General features: G+C 42.5%; 1 long non-coding RNA gene across 1 annotated transcript in view; it reads right to left on the bottom strand.

Moving 5' to 3' along the window:
* LOC139357926 (uncharacterized) overlaps positions 1-16,132 on the bottom strand; it is a 108,567-nt gene that overhangs the window by 75,296 nt on the left and 17,139 nt on the right. The gene's annotated exons all lie outside the window — the stretch shown is intronic.

Raw genomic sequence — 16,132 nt, 5'->3', positions numbered from 1 at the left:
CATCCCTCTCCATAGTCCCAGCTGCTCTCTCGCTGTTACCCTCCACCCTCCCTATTATAGGACCTTGTGATTCTGCTGTCTCACCCAGATAATCCAGGATCCTCTCTTGTCCTCAAAATCCTTAATCTAATCACATTTGCTAAATTTCTTTGAACATACAAGGTAACATTCATAGGTTTCAGATATGAGGACATGAATGTCTTTGGAGTGTGTAATATTTATTGTTTTAGCAACACTTACGATTTTCCACAACTGTTCTCAAAGTAAAATAAAAAAGTCATGAGGCTGATTGATGAGGCAAGAGAGCCGGAAAAAAATTGAAACTTGGGAACCCTCTGACCTATTTATTCCACTGCCTCCAGTGTGGAATCCATGGTATATAGCATTGTGGAATTTTTTGTATTGTTTTGTGTCTTAAGACAGGATGTCACTCTGTGGACCAGGCTAGAATGCATTGGCACCATCACGGCTCACTGCAGCCTCAACCCCCTGAGCTCAAGCAATCTTCCCACCTCAACTTCCTGATAAATGAAACTGCAGGAACGTGCCACCAAGCCTGGCTAAATTTTGTGTTTTTCGTAGAGATGGAGTTTTGCCACCATGTTGCCATGGCTGGTCTTGAACTTCTGGGTTCAAGCAATCTGCCCATCTAAGCCTCTGAAAATGCTGAGATTATAGGTGTGAGCCACTGCACCTGGCTGTGGGTAGGTGTTTTTAAAGGCTTCTTTTGTTTTGTGAGTCAGAAGAAATCGACTGCATAAATCAAATCCAAGATAGTTGGTGAAGGGAAATTAAGGGCTTACTGGATTTTCTTGTGCACCAAGAAAGGAAAAGTGATAAGAATTGAGAGCAGAGATACCTTCTTCCAAGAATAGGGATTTGTTCCACCTTGAACTGGGTTCACCAACAAGAAGGAACTGTGTGCAGGCAGCCTATTTACACTGGGAGGGAAGGAGGAAAGTGTAGCAGGAAATAGAGGATGGGTGACAACAGTCTCCCCCAAAAGTCACCTAACTCTTAGGATGACTGAAGCTCCATCCCATGTGGAAGCATGGGGACAATGCCTCTGGGCTATCCCATTTGAGAGAAGAGAGCTGGGGTGTGTATACTCGTACTCCTGTTCTCATCTATTGATGGTCGCCTCGGTTAGTCTTTTGTGTCTTTGTATAACAGAATGTCTAAAACTATAATTGATAAAGAGCAGACAATTATTCTCTCATATTTCTGGAGGATGGGAAGTGTAAGATCAAGGTACTGTCAGATTAGGGTTTGGTTTATCTACTTTCAAGATGGCATTATGAATCCTGAGTCCTCCAGAAGGAAGGAAGTCCATGGCCTACATGACAGAAGAGAAGAAAAGAGAGAGAGAGAAAGCCTACTCCCACAAGGGGAAAGAGCAGAGACTCACTCTCAGGAACCTGCAACCCCCACACTCCAAGAACGGAAAGAACAGAAAATCCTGAGTCTCTTCAAAGGAAATTCCAAGCACCTACCTAGCCTTAAGAAGTAAGTAAGTAACATGATAAGCAAGGAAGTAATAACCTAAAACAATAGCCAAATAAGTTAGACGCACAGGATGGTGGGTTCCCCTATAGAAACTGAAGATGACATTGTAATAGATGTCTCTGAGGTGTTTTTGAGAAAACAAGACCCCCTCCAAATGAATAGGCCAGCACATAGACCTCACAAAAGGGGGAACTGGGGACTGAGCTCTGACCATGGTGCTTTGTTCTAAACATCTTACAGAGGGGCCTGGTAAAAGTCTTATCCATAAACCTGAGCTAATGTTCTCTTCTGCTGAATCCAAATTTTGAAACAAAGCTTTTCTTCCTTAACCAATTGCAAATTTAGAAATCTTGTAATCTACCCTTCATCTGTAAGCCCCTGCTTCAAGATGTCCTGCCCTTTTAGACCAAAACCAATATGTGACCTCCATGTATTAATTTTCAATTTTACCTGTAATTTCTACTTTCCTGAAATTTACTCCTACCTTATAAAACCCTTACTTGCAAGCCGTCAGTGAGGCCAGGATTTGAGTCTTAGCTGCCAGATTCTCTTTACCTGATGTCCTACAAACAAACAAACACTTCCTTTCTCCTGCTGCAAACTCGGTGTGAATATCTGATCTCACTGAACTGAGTGAGTGGACTGCAGTTCTATTCCATAGCACAAGCCCTGTTTAGAGTGGCATTTATCCATTCATGAGGGCAGTGACCTCATGACTTAAACCCTTCCCATTAGGTCCCACCTCCCAATTCCATTGCATTGAGATGAACTTAACAACAGATGGGTTTTGAGGGACACAGGAAAATCATAACACTCTCCAAAGAGAGGCTCATTTGAGCCCCTGTGGTCTGCTATGCATGCAGGCAGAGCTGCCTTCTCCAGCTTCAGAAAGAGCAGTGAGGGGCGTAGATGGCCACGGGAAGTCAGCAGCAGCACAATGAAAGGGAAAGGATAGCGTATAGACAGGGATTGCAATCTAGATACGTTTCCTATTTAATTTCCATTCCAAAAAGAGAATACTTTCATGCTAACAGAAGTGTTGTAGGTACATCACAAAGTGCTTTCTTCCATTTGAGTGCATACTGTATTTTTTAAAAATAATCTCCATGCACGAATAAACTATATTTCTCCATCTAGTCCTCAGGAATATTTCAAATTTTGACAATTAACTCAGAAAAGTCTTTTGTAACAAAACAGCCCCCAGGAAGAAACACTTATTTCCAGACAAATCTGTGCTTCCCTGGTCTGACCTGGGACTCTGGGGATACTGCCCCTGTGCTGAGTAACTGAGATCTGCCAGCCCTGCAGCAGTGCCCAGCCTGCCCCATCCCCTGCTGATTTGCATGTTCCCAGAGCACAGCCCCCTGCCCTGAAGACTTCTTAATAGGCTGGTCACACCCTGTGCAGGAGTCAGTCCCAGTCAGGACACAGCATGGACATGAGGGTCCCCACTCAGCTCCTGGGGCTCCTGCTGCTCTGGCTCCCAGGTAAGGAAGGAGAACAGCAGGAATTTATTCAGCCAGTGTGTTCGGTACAGACTGGCTCATCATGGAAACCTCCTTATAATATAATTAATAGTATGAATATTTGTTTTTATGTTTCCAACCTCAGGTGCCAGATGTGACATCCAGATGACGCAGTCTCCATCCTCCCTCTCTGCATCTGTAGGAGACAGAGTCACCATCACTTGCCGGGCGAGTCAGGGCATTAACAATTATTTAAGTTGGTATCAGCAGAAACCAGGGAAAGCCCCTAAGCCCCTGATCTATTATGCATCCAGTTTGGAAACAGGGGTCCCATCAAGGTTCAGTGGAAGTGGATCTGGGACAGATTATACTCTCACCATCAGCAGTCTGCAGCCTGAAGATATTGCAACATATTACTGTCAACAGTATGATAATTCCCCTCCCACAGTGTTACAAGTCATAACATAAATCACCCAGCGGAGCAGATGTGTGAGGCTCAGTGGTCCCAGATGCCCCTTCTGGTGCCCCCACCTGCTGAGAGTGTTTCTCAAATCGCAGTCACACTTTGAAGGTCACTGGAGAGTTTTTGTAAAAGAGCCATGAAGGCCCACTTACTCATAGCTGTCTTTCCTTGTCCTAATCCCCAGTAGCACAGACAGGGCAATGCTTCTGATTTCATTGAGAAGAAAGGATTACACCTGAGGAGTCTGAGTTGTGGCATCAGTTGGAATTCATACAGCAAAAATGAACCACTCTAGGTATTCCAAGTAGGATTATTTTTAACACAAGGTGTGAGAATCTAAACTATAGCCTTTTAAAGGCTTATGGGTATAGTAGTCAAAGATGTAAATACTAGAAAAGAGGAATTCTCTCCCAGAATCCAGAATGCATCTGACAGAGAAGGTACAATTGCCAATCGTGTGGTCTTTAGACGTTTCTGAGAAGCCCATGGGTGGGAGTGCAGATGCTCTCAGCTGCCTGGAGGACTTCACCAGGTGCTTCTGCAGTCCTCACCTCTGCCCAAATGTCTTGCAGCAGGTGCTGATGGATAATATTGAACCTTCCCCTTCTTACTTCTCAATCTCAGGGTGGGCCCCTCACTGGGCAACTCTACCAAAAACCAGAGAAGGAAAACGGTTTCTGGCAAATGTGTTTCCAGAATGATAGTGATGATGGGGAAGTGACAGCTGACATCCTAGTGTGGTCATGTATCCCGACTCTCAGAATTTTGTCAGTGAAGTAATGGCCTCAGAATACACTTGGATGTACTTCCATATACTATGAGTAAGTTTCAAATCGTAGCAAGAAAATGATATTTAGTCATATGATAAATAGAACTACGTGGCTACATTAATCAAAACAGCTTAGTGCTGGTACAAAAAGAGACACAGAAAAATGGAACAGAATAGGGCACTGAGAAATAATGCTGGAGACCTACAACCATCTGATCTTCAACAACCCTGACGAATACAAGCAATGGGGAAAGTACTCCCTATTTAATAGATAATGCTGGGAGAACTGGCTAGCCATATGCAGAAAATGGAAACCGAACCCCTTCCTTACACCTTATACAAAAATGAACTCAAGATGGATTACAGACTTAAATGTAAAACCCCAAACTATAAAAACCCTAGAAGAAAATCTAGGCAATACCATTTAGGATATAGACATGGGTAGAGATTTCATGACGAGAATGCCCAAAGCATTTGCAACAAAAAAATTGACAAATATGATCTAATTAAACTAAAACCTAATATTGACAAATGACAAGAGACAAAATTAAATTAAAAGCAAAAATTGACAAAAGCAAAAATTGACAAATTAAACTAAAGCAAAAATTGACAAATGCGATCTAATTAAACCAAAGAGCCTCTGCACAGCAGAAGAAACTATCTCAGCATGAACAGACAACATTAAGAATGAGAGAAAATTTTTGCAATTTATTCTTCTGACAAGGGTCTAATGTCCAGAGTCTCTAAGGAACTTAAACAAATTTAGAGCAAAAAATAAACAACCCCATTAAAAGGCTGGCAAAGGACATGAATAGACACTTCTTAAAAAAAGACATACATGATGCCAATAATCATACGAAAAAAAGCTCACCATTACTAATCATTGGAGAAATGCAAACCAAAAACACAATGAGATACCATCTCACACCAGTGAGAATGGCGATTATTAAAAAGTCAGAAAACAATAAGCTAGGCATGGTGACTCACACCTGTAATCCCAGCACTTTGGGAAGCCAAGATAAGTGGATCACTTGAGATCAAGAGTTCAAGACTAGCCTGTCCAATATGGTGAAACCTCATCTCTACTCAAAATGCAAAAATTAGCCAGAGGTGGTGGTGGATGCCTGAAATCCCAGTTCCTTGAGGGACTGAGGCACAAGAATCGCTTGAACCTGGAAGGCGGAGGCTGCAGTGAGCTGAGATCGTGCCACTGCACTCCAGCCTGGGTGACAGAACAATATCCCTTCTCAGATTAAAAAAAAAAAAAAATCAAAAAACAACAGCTGCTGGCAAGGTTGTGGAGAAAGAGGAAAACTTCTACACTGTTAGTGGGAATGTAAATTAGTTCAACCATTCTACAGCAAAGCAGGTTTTATGTCCAGCACAAGACTGTGGAGGTGGGGGACTAGCTTAATACCCAGTCGCTTACAGGCTGGGGTACTTACAGGTATGGGCGGGAGGGTTCTGGGCAGTACGACTTGCTGCCTGACAGGACGTTAATAAGATATTCCTGTGGTCAGGCAGTTATGCCAAGGATATTCTTTGTACCCTTTGCCCAGCGGGGTGTGACAAGAATGTTTCTTGGGCAAACTGTCCAGCAGAAGACGAGAGGGATGTCCCTGTAGTCAGGTGGTTAGGCAGGATGTCTCGCACAGTCCCAACCCCCGTGGAATGTTTCACTTTGACCAAGGTCTACAAAATGGCAAGTGGCTTACAAAATGGTGCACTTCGGACTAACAGATAGGAAAAGTCTATGGCCTTTTGCCTGGAACTGCTTTTTTTCACCCAAACTTCAACAGGAATTTTAGAAGTCTAGTTTTACCAACTGAAATGGCAGCAACAACTGGAAGCTTGTTGCCCAAGGGGATTGACTTGAGCTGGGATGGAGAGTAGGACAAGATCCTTCAGTGTTTTCAGCTAATGGTGCTGAACTCTGCAGGAAATGCCCAGAAAAAGTCCGGAGTTTTGCAAGTCCGAGGTGATGACCCTGGTTGGGGAGAGTGGTACACCAGTTAAAACTTGATAATGGATTACTGGAAACCATGCAGTCATAGAATTGTAGAGATCATCCCTGCACGCATTCTTAGAATGAGGAGATATGACTTAGCAATTGCATATTTGAGTGAAGAGACCCAAGTGGACCCAGTGAATAAAAATGAAGGAGGTGTCTTTTGTGTTCCCGCTTCAAGCCGCACACATACACATTGGCAGAAAGTAGATGATTGAGCTCAAGGAGTTTGAGCAACACCAATGCCCAAGTTATTGGTGATTACTAAACTGTGCAGCCACAGGTATGGGGCTTCTGGCTAAAACTTAAAAGGAAACAAAGCAGAAATATCAATGGCCAAAAAGCTAGTAAGGTATAGATTCTGCAGCATAAGTCCAGGCAAGCTATTAAAAGGAAATTCAACACTCTTAGAAAAATAAAACAGAATCCAGAATTATGTATTAGTTGAGACATGTACAAAAATATATTATCTACAATGCTCATTTTTCCATAAAAATTCCTGAAAAGAAAGAGAAACTCATAAACCATATTGAGATAAATCAGTCAGTGGAAGCTGACTCTGACTGTTCCTAAATACTGGATTTTGCTAAGAGTTTCAAGTGGTTGTCACATAAATGCTTCAAAGAATATTTAGAACTATGATCAAGGACTGAAAAAGGAAAACATAAAGACAATCACTCAAAGAATGGGGTCTCTCAATAGAGAAAGGGAAAGTATGGAAAAGGACCAAATAAGAATTCTAGTTGAAAAATATAAAAACAGTATGGAAAATTCACTGGATAAGGCAACAGGAGTTTAAGTTGGCAGAAGCATCAATGAAACTGAAGATAGTTTAATATAAATTATCAAATCTGAAAAAGAAAGAAAATAATTAAAGAAAAATAATCATGACCTTAGAGGTTTATCAGTCAATGTGAAGAACACCAGCAAATATGCAATGAGTCAGAAAGAAGAAGACAGAGAGAAAGTGGCCAAAAATATTTGGAGGGATGACAAAAGCTTTCAAGAAGCCATGAAACACATTCATCTATAGAGGAAAATGTTGAAAGAACTTGTTTAGGACAAACACAACGATACACATAACTATACATATTATAATTAAGATGCTGAACCAATGATAAGGAGAAAATCTCAAATTCATCAAACATAAAACGACTCTCTATATACAGAAATACAGTGATAAAGCCATCAGCTAACTTTTCATCATGCCCAAAGGAGGCTAGAAAACAGTGGAATGACATATTTAAATGCTGGAAAACAAAACAAAACAAAACAAAAAACCAAGGATTCAGTATCCACTGAAAGTATGCATTCAAAATAAAGGTAAAGGAAAAGCATTTCTTGATAAACAAAAATGAAGAGAAATCATTACTTAAAGACAAGCTCTTTAGAAATTCTCTAGGAAATTCTTCAGATTCACAAAAAATGATAGCAGACAGTAACTTGAATCCGTAGGGAGGAAGGAAGGTCTCAAAAGTACTAAGGGAACAACAACAACAAAAAAAGAGCTAGACCAAATAAACGTGTTTACTTCCGTTCATATGAGGTTTCATGTAGAGAAATCCAATCTATCTAGACAGACTTCAGAATGCCAGTTTCCTTCATTGGGATTGGGGAACGGCTGTTTCCTGAAAGGTAGGTGCATGAGGGAAGAATCTGGAGATTCTGAAGTATTCTACAGTTTAATCTGGGTGGAGAACATATGTAAAACTTTATTCAGTTGCATTATTTAACATTTCTGTCCTTTACTTTGTGTGTGTTTTATTTCAATTTTTAAAAAATTGAAAGGGCCAAATCTGAACTCTTTTAAACAAAAATGAACAAAAACATAAGAATTAGTAAATATTTGTGGAAATTTGGCCTTATTAACAAGAAGTATAAAATGTGCCTGAGAAAGTGCTATGAAACATGAAATCTGTTAGAAAAGACAGAAGGAAATACTTGAATTTCTCCCACATGGGCAGCATAGATTTTACGCTGGTTGGTTTGCCTCAGAACAGAGAAGATATTTTGAACAGAGAAGTCATTTTGTTCACAAGAGAGGCTCCCACCCTCCCCTTGGCTCTTTCCACCCCACTGCACCCACCAGGTGATTTGCATATTGTGCCCTAGGGAGGACCTTCCCTTGGGAGTCTGAGATAAAAGCTCAGCTCTAAGCTTGTCTTGACTGATCAGGACTCCTCAGTTCACCATGAGGCTCCCTGCTCAGCTCCTGGGGCTGCTAATGCTCTGTGTCCCCGGTAAGGGCAGAAGGCAGATGGGGGAGGAGAATGGGGTGGAACGGTGAGCTCTGGGGGTCCCACTGCCTCCTATGAGCAGTGAGCTGTGGGGTCCTCACTACACTCCTGTGTGTGTTCCTTTCATGTATTGCACGTGCACATCTTGTCCTCCAGGATGAGGCTTGTGATGTTCAGATCTGTGAGAGTGAGAAAGATTCAAGAAGAAACAAGGATCTGTGCTCTGGGGAAGACTGACACAGAAAGAGGGGATGGTGTGGGGTCTTCTGGAGACCACTTTGCGCCTTGGATCCCTTGAGTTTCATTTTGAAATGTTATATTCTTGAAATATGAACAAATAAATATATAGCCTGCAACAAACAACAAATCAAAATTTATGAAAATGATGCATAAAGTATCTACATAACCTTGCTCTTCTTTGTATTTATTTCAGGATCCAGTGGGGATGTTGTATTGACTCAGTCTCCACTCTCCCTGCCTGTCACTCTTGGACAGCCGGCCTCCATCTCCTGCAGGTCTAGTCAAAGCCTTGTACACAGTGATGGGAAAACCTACTTGAATTGGTTACAGCAGAAGCCAGGCCAACCTCCAAGGCGCCTAATTTATCAGGTTTCTAACCGGGACTCTGGGGTCCCAGACAGATTCAGCGGCAGTGGGGCAGGGACAGATTTCACACTGAAAATCAGCAGAGTGGAGGCTGAGGATGTTGGGGTTTATTACTGCGTGCAAGGTACACACTGGCCTCCCACAGTGGTACAGCCCTGAACAAAAACCTCCCTATGGGGTGGCCCAGCTGCCCACATGTGGTGCTTGACTGGGGAGCAGCTCAGCAGGGTCTCAGAATCTGTGTAAGAGGAAGATGCTGGAGAAGCAGGGGACAATTCACAGCTGAGGACTCTGGACTTTGAGAGCCCAGCCACACCACAGGCACCACTCCTTTATGCCCTGGCAGTTGCCACAACCTTTACTGTCATAAGAAGCAGGAGAATGAGGGTTCCAGGTGCCCTGAGAGTAAACAAGCAAGATGGAAGGGAGAGGAGAATGAAAGCTCACCCTAATGCTCCCTGCCTTGTGTACATTTGCCAATTAAATGTAATCAGCGGAGCAGACAGACCATTGACACAGATTGTGACTATCCATGTTGGATACATCTTTGGGTTTAGTAGTTGAGGACATTTGATAATATTTAATATTGGTATTTTGCCAGTTTTCTAACTTTCTGCTTCCTCTGTTCTCCCACTCCCAAAAGACAGTAGAGAGAACAATCTACACTAGTTACCCTAAGGGGAAGCTGGCTGACGACAGTCAGTAAAAACCTTGATTTTGGAGTATCAAATAGATTTTTGTAAATTCATGGAAGATACAAGATCCTAATGCTAAAACTGTTTAATTAGCCTTAGTTACCTTTTAATGATAGAAAAAATGAGTCCCTGAAATTCCAAAAGTTGTTTTCAAAAATAAACAGCATATACTGGAAAATGTAGAGTATGTAATTTTTCCCATAGAAAACTGGAAAAGTACAGAATAATGTGAACATTTTTACCTCAAAATGTTAAGAATTTCAGACTGGGCAGACTGCAGGGATGAAAGCATGAAGGAAACATAGGAGAGGTCAGCTTCAGTTAAACTGCCCTTGGCCTTTGATAGGTAGGGATGTGGATGGTGGTGGAGTTGGCAGTTCATGATGTGGACTCAGGAGGCCTGATATGTTTCTTTTGAAGAATCGCAGAGTTGAAGGCACCACTACCTGGCTTCCTGGGTGGAGCCTGCATCACTGCGAATTTCCTGGGAAAATAGTGCTTTGGGAAGAGTTTTAGATCTGTAACCACCAAAGGCTTAGTGAAATTGCTGTGGAAAGAGACCTGAGGTCATGTTGCTCATATCTTGTCAACCCAACACAGCCAAACAGAGCATCTGAAACTCATTCTGGCCCTAGAGACTGCTGGTTGGGTCTGAAGATGTCACAAGCACTGACATGCTGAGCAGAAGGCCCAGCAGGGTCTACATCAGCAGGGGGCGGGCAGTGGGGGTGGAGACCAGTGTCCATGACTCAGACATGTATTCGGGATGCTCTGTGCAGCCTTGGGGATTGGGGGAGCACATTGTATCTGTGGGAGTTTTATGTCCTTCTAACCCAGCACCTCCATCCCTGGCTGCTGACTCAGACCTCAACACGTGTCCCATGGAAAGCACGGGGCACATACAGAGGCTGCCCTGTGCAACCCCCAAGGCTCAGCTGGATTCTCCTTTCCCAGGAGAGCTCCTTTGCCTGTGCCAAGTCAGAGCTTGTGTCCATAGGCAAACTTGGCGTCTGTGGCAGGAGGACAAAAAGTCAGGTGTGTCAACTCAACAATGAAAGGTTCTTTTTAGTATGGAATTTCAGATCATCCACTCCTCATTCCTTCCACTACTTTCTAACATCATTAAAGTCTAACTTTGGTATTCCGTTATTTTAAATGGTTTGTACTTTTTACAGTGGTTGTTTTGGCCTTTCCACTTTTATCTACTTCACTGTACCTGAGAATGAAGATTCCTTCCATTGTTTTAACACAAGTAAATTTTAGAAGTGACTACGTTGGTACTATTTGGTCAAAAAAAAGGAAAATATTTTCAAACAATAAGTGGAATGTATTATTATGAACTGTATCTGGTCAGTACTTGGACATAAGCCTGATTCCCACATTCTTGTAATAGTGATATAAAAAATATACGCTTTCCAGAGAGTCAGTTTAAAATAGTGCTCTATGAATATCTGTGAATTAGTAATGACCCTGTCATTTGCCTGCTGTGGCATGGTATGACTAAAGTAAAACAATGTTACAATCAACAGGATAAAGTAATCCAGATTTAAGGAAGTGTGTTATATTAGAGACGATTTTCTATTAAAGAGAATGGATTCCATGACAAGTATAATTAAATCTGTAGCTTTAACCGGACAGACCACATAGACAGTAAAAATTAGGTTTATCACAAGTGGTGTATAAGACCAAATTTGTGACAAGTCTCCAGAGTATATTTTCACACATACCAACAAGTAAGGACACATATACAATCAAAATTTTATTCATTTCTTCATCACAGGCACCAGTTTGCAGCCTGGAGATGCTGCATGTTCTCCTGTGAGCGGAACACTCACCAGCACCCTGCACAGCCTGAGGGCCTCAAGCACAGCCTCCCTAGGAGGCTCAGCCTCTCAGTGCAGCACCAGCAACTGCAGCGCCCAGAGATGGAGCCCACAGCAGGTGGGCTCAGGAGAAGATGGCTGGAGAGTCTTTGAAAAAGAGGCCATGAGTCCTCACTTACAGGCATGGGCTCCTCTTCTGTGCGAACAGGGCCAGGGCCCTCCGGGAAGCCTCCCAGAGCCTCTTCCTTCCTCCAAATATTGGGTGCTCAGGCCCCACAGATTCTCCAGGGAGTGGTTGCCATGTCCTCTTTGGAGCAGCCATGAAGTTCCCTGCTGTCCTCACGGCGTCAGGGATGCTACTTCACGTCACTGGGAGGGGATCCTAGTGGGTCGTGATCTCACCTGCTGCCTCTGATGACCTTCAGGGCACTTCCTCCTCCTTTTGCCAAATGACCCCACTCTCACCAACCCTCTGGAGGAAGGAAAGCTGTCTGCACTGCAAGATTTTTGCTTTTGAGCAAGTCAAGGCTCACAGGGGTCTCACACTTGCACAGCCCATATTAATATTACATGATTCCTATTTTCACTTTTTCTATCTTCTAGTTTTCTCTGCACACTTACTCGCCCTGCCCATCCACTTTCTCTTGTGAACCTGCTAATGTGGGTTTTTATTTCCAGGCTGATGTGACTCTTTGCTGCAATACTAGACATGTGCTCATCACATGCCCACATTTTTAAGAATAAAATATTTTGAGCACAATTTGCTCTTGTTGTACTCATATGTCAGGGTGGCAACTCGGGATTGGTTTGAAAATGTATTTGCTAAAATGCATGAATATTTCTAGAAATTCAAGGTTATAAATTCAATGCCTTCTTGCATCCCACAAATTTTGATATGTGTTTTCTTTCACTTCAAATTTTTTGAAATGTCCACGGATCTCAGGCAGTAAGGGCTCCTCCGCAGACTGAATCGGCACTGCAGTTTTTGTGACTGTTCCAGACGCTCTGCCTGGGGCCTGTTCTTAAGGCTTCCCAACAGTTTTTGAGCTATTTAATATCCCATAATGAATCCCTTTATGCTTAGTGCAGTTGACATTTGTAACCAATACTAATGACCACTCTACACCGAGGGCATTGTTGCCTCCTTTTTTCCTGCTATATATAATGCTTTCCAGGTGAACCTACTAGAGAAGGCCAACATGAATAACCTTCAGGTCATCAAAAGTGCGTGACAAATTAGCTCAGAGGAGCCACCAGGTTCTCAGTCAGCTGCAGTATCTCATGACGCGAAAAGAGGAGACTGAGGAATCTGCCTGTAATCCTTTAGTCAGTCTTTCTGCACCCTTAGGTAGGGTCTCCACATGCATGTACTCATCAGTGCTCTGAGGAATACTGAGGGAAGCATCCGGGGATAGCTTGGGCTCTCTCTGAACTCCCTCCTCTGTTTCTCTGTCTTTCTGGACCACCAATTCCTTTTCCTCTATTCAGGGACACTCGCAGGTACTTCATGGATTTCCTTTTCCTGCACAATGCTCTGGAAACTGTCCTCAGGGTCTCAGAGGGATCAATCCAAATTTCATCCCCTTTCCTTTAAAACCTTCTGGGCTCAATATCCTTAAATTCTAATATCTAATTTCTTGAAAAGAATTGTTTCATGTATTTTGTGCTGTGTTTTAGTTAATCCAGGGAGGAGTGTAAATCTAGCCCATTCTCATCTATTTTGGCTATAGGTTGAATATCTGGAAGCCCAAGTCTGAAGTTAGAAATTTGTTGCTCCTCAAGGTTCTTCACCAGCACCTGGCAGTGTGCGGATAGCAGGTCATGCTTTAGGGTTGCAATTGGGACTTTACTGCCATTCCCTTATCTCTTGCTTTTCCCACACCACACAAGGTCTCCTGAACACATATACAGACAGTTCCCACACATTCACATGCCATCCTGCTTCCCAGCAGCAGTAACCTGGCCTCACTTTGTGCCTATGGGGGAATGGCTACTGCACAGCTACTCTCAGGAGAATGAGCCCAGAGAAAGGGCCAACTCGCTGGAAGTTAGGGTTAGAGCATTTGAATTTGTAATTTCAGGGCCCCAAGTACCAGGGTGTGACGTAGAAGAAAATTGGCTCTATATTAGCACAATCTTTCTATGGGAAAGACTGGAGGAGAGCCAGGTGAGGGGCCTTCACTTCTGGGGCCCAGAGCAAGAGGCCCCTCTTGTTGGGTGTGCATGTAGCTTTGATTGATGCGTTATTGCTAAGACACTCGATAGCTCCATTGAAATCCAAGATTGGAGACCTCCAACCACCATGCTCTGTCAGTGTCCACAGGGCCCCTGTGTGATCCAGCAGGTTGTTGAGGACTTCCCGGCCTTGATGAGTTGGCAGCAGAGCTAGTTTGTCTCCAGCCTCATCCTCCCTTCCTCCACTTCTTCCCTGAAACTCAGCAATTCCCCAGGCGAATTGATCTTGTCTTCCTCCTACTTTGAAGAGAATTGATCCTTAGCGATTCTGGGGTATTCAGGGTTAAACATTTATCGTAATTCAGGGTTCAGTTTCATGACCATCCTATTTGGTTGATGAAAGAAACTATTTGATTTGATTTTTATTTTTTGATAATCAAGTTTGGCATCCTTAGTCAGAACTTTCATGCGGATGAGCTGAGAGAAATAAAGTTACTAGGCACTAGGCAAAGTGACTAACACCTATAATCCCAGCATTTGAAAGGCTAAGACTGTAGAATTACTTGAGCCCAGCACTTTGAGCCTAGCTTAGACAACACAGCGAGACCCCATCTCCACAACAAATGAAAAATTTAGCCAGAAGCGGTGGCACACACCTGTGCTTCTGGCTACTGGGGAGGCTGAGACAAGAGGTTTGTTTAAGCCGAAGAGGTTGAGGTTGGAGTAAGCTGTGATATTGCCACTGCACTCCAGTGTAGGGGACATAGCAGGACCCAGTCTCAAACAAACCAAAGCAAACAAGTTACATTGGTAGCCAGGGGGTAGAACATTGAGGTCCCCAAACCAAGATTAGGATGGCCACTTAGTTGATGGATACTAAAGAGACCTGTGTCTTCAGATAATAATTTGTCTGTGAACTACGCACTTTTGAGAAAGCATAGTGTTATCTTTGTGCATCTAGAGTAAATTTCCGTGTCTTATCATTGTAACAGGTATGGCTCAGTGCCATTACAAAATACTTTAGAATAGTTTGGGCATGCTCTTAACAGCTGCCATTTTTATTTTTAAAATATTGAAACAATTTCACATTTACAGAAAGTTTGTAAGTATAGTACAAAGTAACACTTTTTTCCCCAAAACCTTTGAGAGTAACTTGATGACCTCATAGCCCCATCCTTTAAGACTTTGCTATGTATTTCCTTTAGACAAGACATTTTCCTACATAAACCAACACATTTGTGGAATCGGGGTATCATTATTTGTGCATCACTCCATCTAATCCTCAGGTTTATTTCAACTTTTCTTAATTGTTCTGATAATGTCTTTTGTAACAAAATGATTCATGGGTTGCCTTTGGTGGCTTGTACCTCTCTAGTTGTCTTCCATCTAGAACAGTTTCACAGTCCTTGTTTGGACTTTATAAACTTATTGCTTTTGAAGATTACACACCAGTTACCGTGTAGATTGTCAATTAAATTTGGTTGAATTTTCTACAAGATTCAACTCTGTTTAGTGTGCCTGTTGCAGGAAGATCCAGAAGCGATACTGTGCTCTCACTGCATCCTACTGGGATGTGCGTGATTTCCATCTGCCCCGTGACTGACGAGGTTCAGTTTGACTCCTGCTGAAGCGGGTGTCTGACAGGCTTCTCCCTGCACCTTCACTCTTGTTTTCCTTGAAAGAGATAAGAATTTGTGGATATGTTCTTGATGCTTCATGAATATCCCCCTCCTAATTGAAATACAGACATGGATCTGTATTTTCTTAGATGGGTTATAGTCTGCTACCATCATCATTTACTTTCAGTCAACACTCCTCTGATTTGTCCAACGGGAGCTTCATTCACACTGACTCTGAATACCTGCTGTTTTTACCCCATCATTCTCTGAGCACTTTTTTAGTTTCTGGCAGTACATGGTACAGGCTCATCTTCCACTTCCCCTATTTTAGACCTGACATCAACCATTTCTCCAAAGATTACTGATTCCTGTTAGCAGAAATTGGTATTCAGAAAAATAAGATCTACACACTAAATGTATTCAGTGGGGTTGATGTGTCATTGCTTCTAGAGAAGATGATCTATCAGTTGTCTATCTATCATCTATCATCATCATCTATTCATCTATATTTTTACCTATATCTACATAAACCATGACTTGTCACTGATATAGCTACAATCAATAATCATAGAGTTGATTCTAGTATGCTCTTTTAAAATATTTCTAACATTTCTCCCTGGGTATCTTGGCTCTAATTATCCTTACTACACTGACTTATGGGATCAACGTCTCTGCAACACTAATCTCCTGCTGCCATTGCCACCTACACTCTCCTTGCAGACAACTTCCCTCTTCTGCCTCACAACCTGCATTAGCTCTGATATC

This window comes from Macaca nemestrina, chromosome 13 (genome assembly GCF_043159975.1).
Source record: "Macaca nemestrina isolate mMacNem1 chromosome 13, mMacNem.hap1, whole genome shotgun sequence".
NCBI lineage: Eukaryota > Metazoa > Chordata > Mammalia > Primates > Cercopithecidae > Macaca > Macaca nemestrina.
Note: the sequence above shows the minus strand (reverse complement) of the source record. Positions and strands in the feature narration are given on the sequence as shown.